The 16,642-nt window shown below is 42.2% G+C and overlaps 1 protein-coding gene across 3 annotated transcripts in view; it reads left to right on the top strand.

Annotated features, from left to right (window-relative positions):
- SNX29 (sorting nexin 29) overlaps nucleotides 1-16,642 on the top strand; it is a 597,835-nt gene that overhangs the window by 274,791 nt on the left and 306,402 nt on the right. The gene's annotated exons all lie outside the window — the stretch shown is intronic.

Genomic DNA, 16,642 nt, shown 5'->3' with positions numbered 1-16,642 from the left:
CAACTATATTCCCTTTCAGTTATTTCTTTATGTAATTCTTAGTGATCATTAACTTTATGATGGAGGGTTTAGGATTGGGATATATTCATTGCGTTTGCATTTTTTGAGCGCACTCCCTACTGCCTTCTTTCAACTCCTGTGGGCTCTAGCCTCAATGTTTTTGTAATTTTTCTTTTTTTGTCACGTTGAGCTCAGTGCGGTTCAGTGAGGACTTTTTTCCTACATTTGTAATAACAATTGAAATTAAATGAATACCTTTTAAGGGAACCTGTTACCAGAAAAAAAAAACACTATTAAACTGCAGATATGGGGTTAATCTGCTGATGAATATTCTTCTTAACCTGCTCGATGCCCGCACTTAACCAAACGCTGCAGGGAGAAAATGAACGTTATCCCTCTGCAGCGTTCAGCTTTCAGTCATAGGAAGGCGCTGGCGCTGGTTAAGTCACTGGTCTGAGAATACAGATCTCTGTGACTGAACCTGCGCCGCTGCTGTGACTGAAAGCTGAACGCTGCCGGGAGGGAATAAAGTTAATTTTCTCCCGGCAGCGTTCAGCTAAGCGAGGGTGCTGGGCAAGTAAATAACTCTATTAACCTGTAGATTAACCCTATATCTGCAGGTTAATAGCTTTTTTTCTGGTGACAGGATCCCTTTGATGAAAATGAGAGATTTTTTTTGACCAAAGCAAGCCTAAATGGGGTTCCATTATTATGTAAATAATATAGCAACAGCCTGAGTTCTGCCACCACTCAAGACAGCAGCAGTGGTTGTTACCTAAGCAATGAGCTGCAAACAATAAAACTCATAAAACACCTAGCAAGATAAATAAAGCAAGTTAATTGCAAACTTGCTTATTTTTACACAAACTGCCAATACATATTTTAGGACATGGGAATAGCCCTTTAAATGGACTCTGTCAACACAGAATGACTGTTCAAATCAAGTGCAGGCGCTCGGTGCTTCATGCCATAGTCAATCAGTTAAATACACCTTCCCACCTGCTTATTTTCCATCTATCTCTGCCCTTTTCTGGGACTATATAGCCAGAGCTGTTAATCAAAGAAGAGGAGGGGGTGGAGATTGAGGGAAAACAAGCAGGTGGGAAGGTGTATAGAAATGATTGGCTGCGCTATGATACACCGAGGGCCTCTACTTGGTTTGAACAGTAATTTTGTGCTGACAGAGACTCTTTAAAGGGAACCTGTCAGTTGATGGATGCCGTCCAAACTGGGTAGCATGAATCAGAGCTCGGCAGCAGAATTTCAGCCTTGTATGTTTCAGAGAAAACATAGGGGCTCATTCATTAACGCTGTTAGTGTATGGGCTCCCTGGAATACCATACGCCACTTCATGAGTATTAGGCGCTCATCTTATCTGCCATGTGTCTCTACCACAAATGTCCTTCAGCCTGGGACTGGTATACATTTCTGTAGTAAATTACACCGCCAAAGTGGCATAGCTTTTCATGAATTTGATGGACTGACGTTACCATGCCTCTTCCCGCCAATGATGTACATGGACGTGTAATTGCCCAAAGCAGTGGTCCCCAACTCCAGGCCTCGAGGGCCGCCAACAGTGCAGGTTTTCAGGATCTCCTTAGTATTGCACAGGGGTTGGAATCATCACCTGTGCAGATGATCACATTACCACCGATGCAATACTAAAGAAATCCTGAAAACCTGCACTGTTGGCGGCCCTCGAGGCCTGGAGTTGGGGACCCCTGGCCCAAAGTCTGCAGAAAAGGGGATAGTTGGACACCATCAACAATTAAGCGGGGTCTACCTGAAGCATGTTAATAGCTACTAGTATCAAAAACAAAGAAAAGGAAGACATGCATAAAGTCAGGGACCACCAAATGCATATATAACAATATTTATTGAGAGAAAAAGCAAGCAGTGCAAAAACACTTAAAAAAAAACAATTAAGAAAAACAGGTAGAATGCATACGCACTGATGGAATGAAGACACCCAAAAAAGTAGTACAACACCAAATATAACGACGAAATACAAATGACTGTATAAATAAATAAACACAGGTGCTATAAGCACACCAATAAACAGAGTAAATTTCTATGGCCTCTATAAAGGAAAATAGGTTTTAAGGATAGGCGTCCCGTAGAGGTCACGTTGAATGAAGGGACAGCCTGAAATGATAATCTGAATGCACTTGTGTAACTGATATGCAGTTTAAAAAAATGGTTTCAACAGAGGATCCTCATATATAGTCAACCACACATATCGTTTACCACATGGCAGATGAACTTGACATGAATAGGCTAATCATAGAAAGGAATATGCCACAAAATAAAGTGCTGGTGCAATTGAAAAGGTAACAGGGGTGTTCCTGACAATACAAGTCAGAAAAAACCTGCAATGGAAATCACAAAGCACTTATGTAACTGATATGCAGATCAAATAATGAATTAAACAGAGGATCCCCATATGTAGTAAACGATTTATGTGGCTGATTATATATGCGACAACCTCCCTCCAAAGGTTTTCTATGCTTCATATGCTTCTTACAAAGCCACTCCTTCGTTGCCCTGGCGGTGTGCTTGGAATAATTATCATGCTGAAAAACCCATCCACGTTTCATCTTCAATGCCCTTGCTGATGGAAGGAGGTTTGAACTCAAAATCTTCACGGTACATAGCCCCATTCATTCTGTCATTTACACGGATCAGTCGTCCTGGTCCCTTTGCTGAGAAACAGTCCCAAAGCATGATGTTGCCAGCCCCATGCTTCACAGTAGGTATGGTGTTCTTTGGCTGGAACTCAGCATTCTGTCTCCTCTAAACACGATGAGTTTTGTTTCTACCAAACAGTTCTACTTTGGTTTCATCAGACCATATGACATTCTCCCAATACTCCAAATGCTCTCTAGCAAACTTCAGACGGACCTGGACATGCACTGGCTTATGCAGGGGGACACGTCTGGCACTGTAGGATCTGAGTCCCTGGCGACATAGTGTGTTACAGATGGTAGCCTTTGTTACGGTGGTTCCAGCTCTATGCAGATCATTCACTAGGTCCCCCCATGTGGTTCTGGGATTTTTGCTCACCGTTCTTGTGATCATTTTGACCCCACGGGGTGAGATCTTATGTGAAGCCCCAGATCGAGGGAGATTATGTTGTATGGCTTCCATTTTCTTATTATTGCTCCCACAGTTGATTTCATCACACCAAGCTGCTTGCCTATTGCAGATTCAGTCTTCCCAGCCTGGTGCAGGGCTACAATATTGTTTCTGGTGTCCTTCGACAGCTCTTTGGTTTCCACCATAGTGGAGTTTTGAGTGTGACTGTTTGGGGTTGTGGACAGGTGTCTTTAAGGGTATGTGCACATGTTCAGGTTTTTTCGCATTTTTTTCGCGATAAAAACGCATTAAGAACTGCAGACATATGCATCCTATCATTTAGAATGCATTCTGCAATTTTTGTGCACATGATGCGTTTTTTTTCCATGAAAAAAACGTATCGCGGTAAAAAAAGCAGCATGTTCATTAATTTTGCTTTTTTTCGCGTTTTTCTATGCATTTGGAAAAAACGCAAGAAAAAACGCATCAAAAACGCGCAAAAAACGCGTCAAAAACGCACAAAAAAAATGCATGCAGATTTCTGGCAGAAATGTCAGGTTTTTGTCAAGAAAATTTCTGCCAGAAATTCTGACGTGTGCACATAGCCTTACACTGATAACGAGTTCAAACAGGTGCCATTACTACAGGTAATGAATGAAGGAAGAGGAGCCTCTTAAAGAAGAAGTTACAGGTCTGTGAGAGCCAGACATCTTGTATGTTTTTAGGTGACCAAATACTTATTTTCCACCATAATTTGCAAAATAAATCTTGCCAGATCAGTCAAGGTGATTTTCTGGATTTGTTTTCTCATTTTGACTCTCATAGTTGTGGTCTACCTATGATGTCAATTACAGGCTGCTCTCATCTTTTTAAGTGGGAGAACTTGCACAATTGGTCGCTGACTACCGTATATACATGAGTATATGCCGACCCGAGTGTAAGCCAAGGCACCTAATTTTGCCACGTAAATCTGGGTAAGCTTTTTGACTCGAGTATAAGCAGAGTATGCATTGTCCCCTCATCCCTGTCCTCCTATGTGTGGCTCCCCCGGTCTCCTAGTTGTATGCATGACTCGGCGTCCTCCCCCTTGCATGCATGGCTCGGCATCCTCCCCCTTGTATGTATGGCTCGGCGTCCTCCCCCTTGTATGTATGGCTCGGCGTCCTCCCCCTTGTATGTATGGCTCGGCGTCTACCCTTGTATGTATGGCTCAGCGTCCTCCCCCTTGTATGCATGACTCGGCGTCTTACCCTGTCCTCCCCCTTGTATGTATGGCTCGGCGTCCTCCCCCTTGTATACATGGCTCGCCGTCCTACCTCGTCCTCCCCCTTGTATGCATGGCTCGGCGTCCTCCCCCTTGCATGTATGGCTCGGCGTCCTCCCCCTTGTATGTATGGCTCGGCGTCCTCCCCCTTGTATGCATGGCTCCGCGTCCTACCTCGTTCCCCCCCTTGTATGCATAGCTTGGCGTCCTCCCCCTTGTATGCATGGCTCGACGTCCTCCCCCTTGTATGCATGGCTCGGCGTCCTCCCCCCTTGTATGCATGGCTCGGCGTCCTCCCCCCTTGTATGCATGGCTCAGCATCCTCCCCCCTTGTATGCATGGCTCGGCGTCCTCCCCCCTTGTATGCATGGCTCGGCGTCCTCCCCCCTTGTATGCATGGCTCGGCGTCCTCCCCCCCTTGTATGCATGGCTCGGCGTCCTCCCCCCTTGTATGCATGGCTCGGCGTCCTCCCCCCTTGTATGTATGGCTCGGCGTCCTCCCCCTTGTATGCATGGCTCAGCGTCCTCCCCCGTCATGCTCACCCTCCTCGCGCGGTCGCTGCACTTCCCTGCATCTCCGTTGTCCCAGCGTGGCAGCTCTCTTGTGCTGAGCGGTCACATGGTACCGCTCATTTAGGCTAAGTTGACACTTGCGTGTGGCTGGTCTGTGGATGGCTGCGGTCGGCTGGCACGTCAAAACGCATCTGCATACAATGTATGTCCCTGTGTACCCAAAGTTAAAGATAGGTACGCAGGACACATGCTGAAGTAGGCGGAGCTTAAGGTAGGACATACGCAGCCATCCACAGACCAGCCACATGCAAGTGTGAACCTGGTAATGAATATGCGTTCCACACCTATGGGAGTGGAGACGCATGCATATTCATTACCTTAATGAGCGGTACCACGTGACCACTGAGCACAGGAAGACAACAGAGACGCCGGGACAACAGAGATGCAGGGATGTGCAGCGACCGCGCGAGGAGGGTGAGTATGATGTCACAGCCGCCGCTCCCCACTATAAATGAAATCACTATTACATTTTCCCTTTCACTTTACAGAACTTTATTAGGTTGTTGAGGGTTTCTGTTGTGTTGGAATGAGATCTGTAACAATAAGTGATTTTTTTTTTTCATCATTTTTCTTTTTTGTTGCCCATTATCTTTTATTTCTTTTACAAGCCATTACTTTAATTCCTTCAGGCTACTGCTTGTACAGGTGTTTTGCAGTGAAGAAATACTCATAAAGAAGTTTTTTCTGCTGTTGTTTCTACTTTGCTTTTTAGCATTTAATTTCGCTGAAACATTTGAAGCTTATTTGTTCTCAGTTGTGGTGAAAAGTAATAACGGACAGCAAAGTAAATCAACGTTTCTGCTCTGAACCCAGATGGTTCTGTGCTGGTAATGGTCTGCATTCCCCATAAAGAGCTGCGGAAGTCCATGGACCACATCCTGGGGTAGAATTATAAATGGTGGCCAGAGCTGAACACTTTTTTATTGTATTCTGATATTGTTTCTAATTAAAGGGGTTGTCCAAGACTAGACCAATGTATATGATTACACACTACCAAATTGTGACAACATGTGGTACGCACGCTGTCATGCTTCTCTGGTGTTCCCTGTAGTCACAATACCACATTAATGCAATTTGCATACTTGTGGTCACACATCGACTAGACTCCTCTAGCTTCTGTCAATTCACTTCTATAGAGAACCTGATCACCTCTAGTTGGCATGTGACCAGAAGTATGGAAATTGAACGCATATGTTAACGTGACTGCCGGCTCCCATCAAGAATACCAGGGACACATGACGGCATGCCTCCACATACTGTCATGATCCCGCAGTCTACTTTCACATAGAGTGAAGCCTTTTACCCCAATCTTGGAAAACCCCTTCATGCATAATCCTGTTAAGCTTTTTAACTATCTGACTTATGTGTAATAACTAAGGTTAGCCAAACTACGTAATATAATATCCTATCACTGCTGAGGAATTAGTTTACTACTCTCCTACTTAAAGGGAATTTGTCAGCAGGTTTTTGCTATGTAATCTGAGTTCAGCATGATGTAAGAGCAAATGCCCTTTTTCCAGCGATGTGTCACCTTACCTGGCTGCTCATGGCAGTTTTGATAAAATCCATATTTTACCTACGGCAGATCTAGCAGTTCTCTGAATGCTGAGCTCTGTATAACTCCGCCCACACCACTGATTGGAAGCTTTCCTTTTGTACACAAGTGTTCACAGAAAGCTACCAATCAGTGGTTGGGGCATGAATACACAAGAGGACCACACGTCACAAGACAACTAGTCCTCTAGTAATAATATCCATCTCATAAAACACTAATTGTATTGAAACTACAATTATCAGCCCAGTAAGTGGAATCTGGAATCAGTGTCTCTGCACCTTCAACACGCTTGCCTCAGATTACATAGCTAGAACCTGCTGACAGATTCCCTTTAACCACTCATCGACAAAGTGCGCCAGCCCCATACCTGGCAAATAATGGCTGCTACACACAGCCAGAATCTTCCTCTAATAATCACGGGTATCACTTTCTGACATCGGCATTAACATTTGATCGCAGGGCACTGATGGGTTGCTTTGATAGCCGATGGTCTGTCATAATGGCGCTTCGTTGAAACCTAGCATGTGTCCAGGCCTCTATATGGTAAAAGCGATCTGAGGATTGTAGGTTCATGTCCCTTAACCCCTTTCTGCCATCAGACGTACTATTGCGTCCATGGGGGGTGGGCCCTACTTCCCAAGGACGCAATAGTACGTCATATGCGATCGGCAGCGCTCACGGGGGGAGCGGCGCCGATCGCGGCCGGGTGTCAGCTGCCTATCGCAGCTGACATCCGGCACTATGTGCCAGGAGCGGTCACGGACCGCCCCCGGCACACCGCGATCAAAGATGATCGCGATGTGCCGGCGGTGCAGGGAAGCACCGCGCAGGGAGGGGGGCTCCCTGCGGGCTTCCCTGAGACCCCCGCAGCAACGCGATGTGATCGCGTTGCTGCGAGGGTCTTGCCGCCCTCCCTCCCTGCTCCAGGTCCCGGATCCAAGATGGCCGCGGATCCGGGTCCTGCAGGGAGGGAGGTGGCTTCACAGAGCCTGCTCAGAGCAGGCACTGTGAAGCCTGCACTGCTGCATGTCAGATCAGTGATCTGACAGAGTGCTGTGCAAACTGTCAGATCACTGATCTGTGATGTCCCCCCCTGGGACAAAGTAAAAAAGTAAAAAAAAAATTTTCCAAATGTGTAAAAAAAATTAAAAAAAAATATTCCTAAATAATGAAAAAAAAAAAAAAATATTCCCATAAATACATTTCTTCATCTAAATAAAAAAAAAAAAAAACAATAAAAGTACACATATTTAGTATCGCCGCGTCCGTATCGACTCGCCCTATAAAACTGGCACACTAGTTAACCCCTTCAGTAAACACCGTAAGAAAAAAAAAAAAAAAAACGAGGCAAAAAACGACGCTTTATTATCATACCGCCGAACAAAAAGTGGAATAACACGTGATCAAAAAGACAGATATAAACAACCATGGTACCGCTGAAAGCGTCATCTTGTCCCGCAAAAAACGAGCCACCATACAGCATCATCAGCAAAAAAATGAAAAAGTTATAGTCCTGAGAATAAAGCGATGCCAAAATAATTATTTTTTCTATAAAATAGTTTTTATCGTATAAAAGCGCCAAAACATAAAAAAATGATATAAATGAGATGTCGCTGTAATCGTACTGACCCGAAGAATAAAACTGCTTTATCAATTTTACCAAACGCGGAACGGTATAAACGCCTCCCCCAAAAGAAATTCATGAATAGCTGGTTTTTGGTCATTCTGTCTCACAAAAATCGGAATAAAAAGCGATCAAAAAATGTCACGTGCCCGAAAATGTTACCAATAAAAACGTCAACTCGTCGCGTAAAAAACAAGACCTCACATGACTGTGTGGACCAAAATATGGAAAAATTATAGCTCTCAAAATGTGGTAACGCAAAAAATATTTTTTGCAATAAAAAGCGTCTTTCAGTGTGTGACGGCTGCCAATCATAAAAATCCGCTAAAAAACCCGCTATAAAAGTAAATCAAACCCCCCTTCATCACCCCCTTAGTTAGGGAAAAATAAAAAAATGTATTTATTTCCATTTTCCCATTAGGGCTAGGGTTAGGGCTAGGGTTAGGGCTAGGGTTAGGGCTAGTGTTAGGGTTAGGGCTAGGGTTAGGGCTAGGGTTAGGGCTAGGGCTAGGGTTAGGGCTAGGGTTAGGGCTAGGGTTAGGGTTAGGGCTAGGGTTAGGGTTAGGGTTAGGGCTAGGGTTAGGGCTAGGGTTAGGGTTAGGGCTAGGGTTAGGGCTAGGGTTAGGGCTAGGGTTAGGGCTAGGGTTAGGGCTAGGGCTAGGGTTAGGGTTGGGGCTAGGGTTAGGGCTAGGGTTAGGGCTAGGGTTAGGGCTACAGTTAGGGTTGGGGCTAAAGTTACAGTTAGGGTTTAGATTACATTTACAGTTGGGAATAGGGTTGGGATTAGGGTTAGGGGTGTGTCAGGGTTAGAGGTGTGGTTAGGGTTACCGTTGGAATTAGGGTTAGGGGAGTGTTTGGATTAGGGTTTCAGTTATAATTGGGGGGTTTCCACTGTTTAGGCACATCAGGGGCTCTCCAAAAGCGACATGGCGTCCGATCTCAATTCCAGCCAATTCTGCGTTGAAAAAGTAAAACAGTGCTTCTTTCCTTCCGAGCTCACCCGTGTGCCCAAACAGGGGTTTACCCCAACATATGGGGTATCAGCGTACTCAGGACAAATAGGACAACAACTGTTGGGGTCCAATTTCTCCTGTTACCCTTGGGAAAATACAAAACTGGGGGCTAAAAAATAATTTTTGTGGGAAAAAAAAGATTTTTTATTTTTACGGCTCTGCGTTATAAACTGTAGTGAAACACTTGGGGTTCAAAGTTCTCACAACACATCTAGATAAGTTCCCGGGGGGGTCTAGTTTCCAATATGGGGTCACTTGTGGGGGGTTTCTACTGTTTAGGTACATTAGGGGCTCTGCAAACGCAATGTGACGCCTGCAGACCATTCCATCTAAGTCTGCATTCAAATGGCACTCCTTCCCTTCCGAGCCCTCCCATGCGCCCAAACAGTGGTTTCCCCCCACATATGGGGTATCAGCGCACTCAGGACAAATTGGACAACACATTTTTGGGTCCAATTTCTCCTGTTACCCTCGGGAAAATACAAAACTGGGGGCTAAAAAATAATTTTTGTGGGAAAAAAATTTTGTTTTATTTTTACGGCTCTCCATTATAAACCTCTGTGAAGCCCTTGGTGGGTCAAAGCGCTCACCACACATCTAGATAAGTTCCTTAGGGGGTCTACTTTCCAAAATGGTGTCACTTGTGGGGGGTTTCTACTGTTTAGGTACATTAGGGGCTCTGCAAACGCAATGTGACGCCTGCAGACCATTCCATCTAAGTCTGCATTCAAATGGCACTCCTTCCCTTCCGAGCCCTCCCATGCGCCCAAACAGTGGTTTCCCCCCACATATGGGGTATCAGCGCACTCAGGACAAATTGGACAACACATTTTTGGGTCCAATTTCTCCTGTTACCCTCGGGAAAATACAAAACTGGGGGCTAAAAAATAATTTTTGTGGGAAAAAATTTTTGTTTTATTTTTACGGCTCTCCATTATAAACCTCTGTGAAGCCCTTGGTGGGTCAAAGCGCTCACCACACATCTAGATAAGTTCCTTAGGGGGTCTACTTTCCAAAATGGTGTCACTTGTGAGTGGTTTCTACTATTTAGGTACATTAGGGGCTCTGCAAACGCAACATGGCGTCTCATCTCAATTCCTGTCAATTTTGCATTGAAAAGTCAAACGGCGCTCCTTCCTTTCCGAGCTCTCCCATCCGCCCAAACAGTGGTTTACCCCCACATATGGGGTATCAGCGCACTCAGGACAAATTGTACAACAACTATTGGGGTCCAATTTCTTCTCTTACCCTTGGAAAAATAAAAAATTGGGGGCGAAAAGATAATTTTTGTGAAAAAATATGATTTTTTTATTTTTACGGTTCTGCATTATAAACTTCTGTGAAGCACTGGGTGGGTCAAAGTGCTCACCACACCTCTAGATAAGTTCCTTAGGGGGTCTACTTTCCAAAATGGTGTCACTTGTGGGGGGTTTCAATGTTTAGGCACATCAGTGGCTTTCCAAACGCAACATGGCATCCCATCTCAATTCCTGTCAATTTTGCATTGAAAAGTCAAACGGCGCTCCTTCCCTTCCGAGCTCTCCCATCCGCCCAAACAGTGGTTTACCCCCACATATGGGATATCAGCTTACTCAGGACAAATTGTACAACAACTATTGGGGTCCAATTTCTTCTCTTACCCTTGGAAAAATAAAAAATTGGGGGCGAAAAGATAATTTGTGTGAAAAAATATGATTTTTTATTTTTACGGTTCTACATTATAAACTTCTGTGAAGCACTTGGTGGGTGAAAGAGCTCACCACACCTCTATATAAGTTCCTTAGGGGGTCTACTTTCCAAAATGGTGTCACTTGTGGGGGGTTTCAATGTTTAGGCACATCAGGGGCTCTCCAAACGAAACATGGTGTCCCATCTCAATTCCTGTCAATTTTGCATTGAAAAGTCAAATGGCGCTCCTTCGCTTCCGAGCTGTGCCATGCGCCCAAACAGTGGTTTACCCCCACATGTGGGGTATTGGCGTACTCAGGACAAATTGTACAACAATGATTGCGGTCCATTTTCTCCTGTTACCCTTGGTAAAATAAAACAAATTGGAGCTGAATTAAATTTTTTGTGAAAAAAAGTTAAATGTTCATTTTTATTTAAACATTCAAAAAATTCCTGTGAAGCACCAGAAGGGTTAATAAACTTCTTGAATGTGGTTTTAAGCACCTTGAGGGGTGTAGTTTTTAGAATGGTGTCACACTTGGGTATTTTCTATCATATAGACCCCTCAAAATGACTTCAAATGAGATGTGGTCCCTAAAAAAAAATGGTGTTGTAGAAATGAGAAATTGCTGGTCAACTTTTCACCCTTATAACTCCCTAACAAAAAAAAATTTTGGTTCCAAAATTGTGCTGATGTAAAGTAGACATGTGGGAAATGTTACTTATTAAGTATTTTGTGTGACATATATCTGTGATTTAATTGCATAAAAATTCAAAGTTGGAAAATTGCGAAATTTTCATAATTTTCGCCAAATTTCCGTTTTTTTCACAAATAAACGCAGGTACTATCAAAGAATTTTTACCATTGTCATGAAGTACAATATGTCACGAGAAAACAATGTCAGATTCACTGGGATCCGTTGAAGCGTTCCAGAGTTATAACCTCATAAAGGGACAGTGGTCAGAATTGTAAAAATTGGCCCGGTCATTAACGTGCAAACCACCCTTGGGGGTAAAGGGGTTAAATGAAGTAACAAATACAGTAAAAAAGAAAAGAAAGGATTCAAAAATTAAATAAAACATAAGTTCTAATCAACCCTGTTTTCCAAATTTCCAAATAAATATTAGTTTATTTTTGTTTTAATCCATAAAAGTCTGTTCTATCAAAATATAACATCAATCAAGTCGGTAAACACCATAATCCGCAAAAAATTCAAATCGTCAAAATTGTGGCTTTTTTTGGGTCTCTGCAAAAAAAAAAAATGCCGTAAGAAGCAATAAAAATGTCATATCTATCCAAAAATGATATCACTAAAAATGTTGTCTTGCCTTGCAAAAAATAAGCCGTCACACAGCTTTATCAACTGGAAAATTCAAACATTATGGATCTTGGAAAATGGCGTTATACTGTAATCAAAAAATGTATATTTTTTTTTTTATTATTCAAATTTCGAAAAAAATTTTCACCACTAAAATAATTTCAAACACTAGATAAATTTGATATAGTCTTTATCGAAATGATGAAGACAATCGTATTGCCTGGTCATTTTTACCACACAATGTACGCCTTAAAAACAATAATAAAAAAATGTCAGAATTTAATTTTTTTTTTCAAAATTTCACCACACTTGGATATTTTTTTCCATTTTTCCAGTGCAGTATGTTGTAAAATGAATTTTTCCATTAAAAAGTACAACTTGTTCCTCGAAGAATCAAGCTGTCATACGTTTGTGTGGGCAGCAAAAGCAAAAAAAAAAGTTATGGCTCTTGGAGGAAGGGGAAGGAAAAAACCAAAACACAAAAATTGGAAATTGCCCATGTTGGGAAGGGGTTAACTTTTGTTAGTCCATGTTATTTGTCGTTTATGAGCGTAGTTTTTTTCCCCATGGACTCGTAAAGCTTGGATTGCAATCAGTATCGAACATGTCTCCGCGATTTTGCACTGACCAGTCAGTTTACTAAAAAAAAATTAGACATGTGCACAACCCCATTGACTATCTTGGGCATGAGTGCTATTCGCAAAAAATGGATTTCTAAATGAGACATAGTGGGAGTTTGTTGATTATTTTTAATGATGGGCGAATGTGTATGGATAAGGTGTTATCTGAGCATGCTCGGGTGCTAACCAAGTGATTATGCTAGAGTCCCCGTGGCTGCATGTCTCGTGGCTGTAAAACAGACGCAGCGCATGTAGGGATTGCCTGTTTGCTAGGCAATGCCTGCATGTGTTGTGGCTGTCTTAATAGCTCCAAAACATGGAGCCGCGGGGACTCGAACATATTTTTCGAGCGCGCAGAAGTCACTCGGTTATCACCCGAGCATGCTTAGATAACACCTTATCCCAGCACGTTCAGTCGTCACTAATTATTATAAATCCATGTGACGTGTCAATAATAACAGTTCATGAATCAGTGCAGGGAATATCACAGCAGGGCTTGTCTAGAAGTTCAGCTCAGACTTTGTGCAAGAAATATCTTATCATACAGGTAAGATATCTATAAACCTTTTCCCATTTTCGATGTACGGTAATCTTTTATAACTATCTTCTCTTCAGCTCCTGGATACTTACCCTTGATCAAATAATATGCTTAGATGAAAATGAAAAAAGCGTCTCCTTGGATTAAGTCTCCATTCTTCCATTCCTCTTCTTATGTTTGAGTTGGAAAGTAAAAGATTTATTAAGATCCCATTTTAATGCGTCGTAGAAAATTAAACATAATTGAACTTGCAAATGAGTAGATTTTACTAATTGGATTTCTACTGTAGTTTCTCCGCTCTAATGTTTTTGTTGGCCTGATTTATAGCGCTTCTTCTAAATGCTGGTGCTGTCCCTGTAGAAGTGTTGTGATGCTGACCCACTTTGCTGTTCACCCCGGCTCGTTCTAGGTAGAGCTCGACATAAACAGTCGACTTTTTCTCAGCATCTTCCAGGTGCGTAATGAAAAGCAAAGGACGCGCTGATAACAATGTACGAAACCTTTATAGAAAATTGACAAAGGTATTGTAATGAAGTGTTCAACCCTTTGTCCAGGAGCTTCTGCCACGTTTTTGGAGACTGAAGAATCTTCATAAAGAGAAGGTTATCCTTTAGGTCAAAACTAAATAGGAATAAGTGACATAAAATAGTGTGCTAGTCACATTGTAGGGAATGTATGGGTTAAACCAAAAAAATCTATACGTAGTATAAATGACGAGATACTTACCGTGTTCATCTAGCATTATATACTATATAACATGTATACATTATGTACTATATACTGTCTAGGTAAAGTAATTCCTGGACTGCACGCACATATAATTAGTTTGGCTTATGAAATCCTGCGAACAGATTCCCTTTAAGGCTAAAGTCCAGCAATACCTTAAAATGGCCAGTGAGTTCCTGTGTTACTGAGGCTGAAGAGCTATGGTAGATCTGAAGCCTCTGTCACTCCAGCTCTACTCCTCGCCCCGCACTCTCTCCTCCTGCTTGGCTGACGGCTCCTTTGCCTGAAGTAACACAGCATAGAGACTGTCAGCGAAGCTGGCGGTTGTTGTCATCTCGCCCCTCCTGTGAAGTTCAGCTATAGGCTGAGCTTCATAGGAGACTGAGATTTTTGCTATATACCTCAATGCTGTGGTGTTGCTTTATGTAGTACAAACGATCAATTGATCGCAGGTTCAAGTCCTCTAAAAGGACTGACAAATTATATAGAAAATAAAGAAAAGGCATTTTAAAAAAAAAATATATGAAAATAAAAAAATATCATTCAAGTCATCCCTCTTTTCTACCATTGAAAATGAAGAAAAATATTTGGTATCACCGTGTTTGTAAAAGTCCGATCTATTAGAATATGAAATTAATTAACCTGATCGGTAAATGTTGTAATGAGAAAAAAACTTGAACAACAGAATTCTATTTTTATTCATCACCTCACATTTCTAAAAAAAAAAAAAAATGTAATAAGCAATAAAAGAATCTTATTTATACAAAATTGGTATAAATAAAATGTGAACTCATCACGCACCAGACAAGCCATGACTCAGGCCCATCAATAAAAAAAATTGTAATGGGTCCCGGAAAATGGAGACACAAAGCAAAACATTTATTTTTATTTTTTTTGCAATATTCTGATTTTTTTTTCCCATCACGTATGGTAAACAGAAAATGCAAGCTTGGAATCGCCTTAATCAGACTTATGTGGACAATCGTGTTTCTAGCTCATTTTTACCGCACAATGAGAGCCATAAAAACAAAACAAAAGAAATTGAAGAATTTTTTAAATCCTTTTTTTTTTTGCCGTTTTTCAGTACTCTGTATGGTGAAACTACAACTCATCTCGCAAAAAAAATAAGCCCTCATACGGGCTCACAAATCTCCAGCAACACAGTAAACTGTGATTAACCCTTACACATAGACAACCACTTTTCAATCCCTGTGTTTCTCCCAGTAAAATAATAACACTTATACTTGCCTCCATTGCCAGTGCTGTTTCAGCGGTGTTGGCACTGGCTCTCCCAGGGCTCTCATAACATGGTTGTCAGTTAATCCCTGTGGAAAATCAGCAATGGCCCCACTCTTAAGAAAAATCACATACATCGGGAGGAAGTGAGAGCTGCTGTTCTCTCATTCCCTTCGGATGTATGTGATACGTCTGAAGGCAGGAAGACTGAAGCCAGCGGTGATTGGCTGCAGAACTTGTGTGACATAACAATGTTATGCAATCCCTGGGAGAGCCAGTGCCTACATCGCTGAAAAAGAGCCAGCATCGACATCGGAGGTGTGTTTAAGTGTTATTATTAACCTAAGAGGCGACATGGGGATTGAGGTGTTGTTTGAGTAGTGGACAACCCTTTTTAAGGGGTTGTCCAGTCTAAAGTGACAAATCTGCAGTCACACTATGTGCCTGCACACTTGTGAATCCTCGCTCAGTGTCCATGCTGGGAATGGCAGTCAGGTGACTGCAAGTATGGAATATTCATGCACCCTACCAGAACCCGAGTAGATGGTTTCCAGCATGCTCAATGCAAGTATGTTGCACGAGGCTGGAAACAGTCTAGTCGGATTCTGGCGGGGAGCATGCATATTGAATACTTGCGATCACCTGACCGCCACCGTTCTCAGCGCTGTCACTCGAGAATGCTTACTTAACACAGTGTGTGCTATGTGTGGATCCACAAGTCTACAGACTTGTCACTTTAGAGCGGACAACTCCTTTAACTTTGTGTTTAGATAGCCAATGAAGAATGAAAAAAAAAATACGGTAACTCGGCCATTTGCCTGTCTTTACTTAAAAATTGTGATTAATTTCTGCCCTGTGTATCATTTTATGGCCTCGTAGACATACGCCTGTGTATTACATACTTGGAAGTAATTATTGATTACTAGCGCAGTTTGGTGCCGCCATACAGCTCCAAGTGCTGTGGTTCCACTTAGCCACAATCTGCAACTTGCTGGATATAGTTACAGAACAATTGCAATAAAGCCATATGAAGAATTATTTGCAAACTTTGGATTTATAACTTTCACACTAGTCTGCAAAGAAAAATAAATCTGCTTTAAAGGTTTATTTTCTCTAGCATAATAAGAAAGAGCAGTTAAAATATGCAGTCCTAAATAATTCAGTATGCGATGGGAAAATGATGAATTCTAAATACCGTCTTAGAAATCTTTATGACCTGAGCCACTGCTAAAGTAGAAAGTCGTCAAATTCAGATCACTTTCTTGTATGCATAAATGCCCTGAGGTTAAAATTAAAGATATTTTTTTGCAATCTAATGCTGTGGACTCTTTGATATTCCTCTGCTGATAATGACATAATGGCAAGTGAAGCATTCTGGCCAACAGGGATTGAGACACTAATTTTGATTTCATCTATGTGACAGGTTTTTTT

The sequence above is a fragment of the Ranitomeya imitator genome, chromosome 7 (assembly GCF_032444005.1).
Source record: "Ranitomeya imitator isolate aRanImi1 chromosome 7, aRanImi1.pri, whole genome shotgun sequence".
NCBI classification, from domain to species: domain Eukaryota; kingdom Metazoa; phylum Chordata; class Amphibia; order Anura; family Dendrobatidae; genus Ranitomeya; species Ranitomeya imitator.
This window is presented reverse-complemented; position numbering and strand designations above follow the sequence as displayed.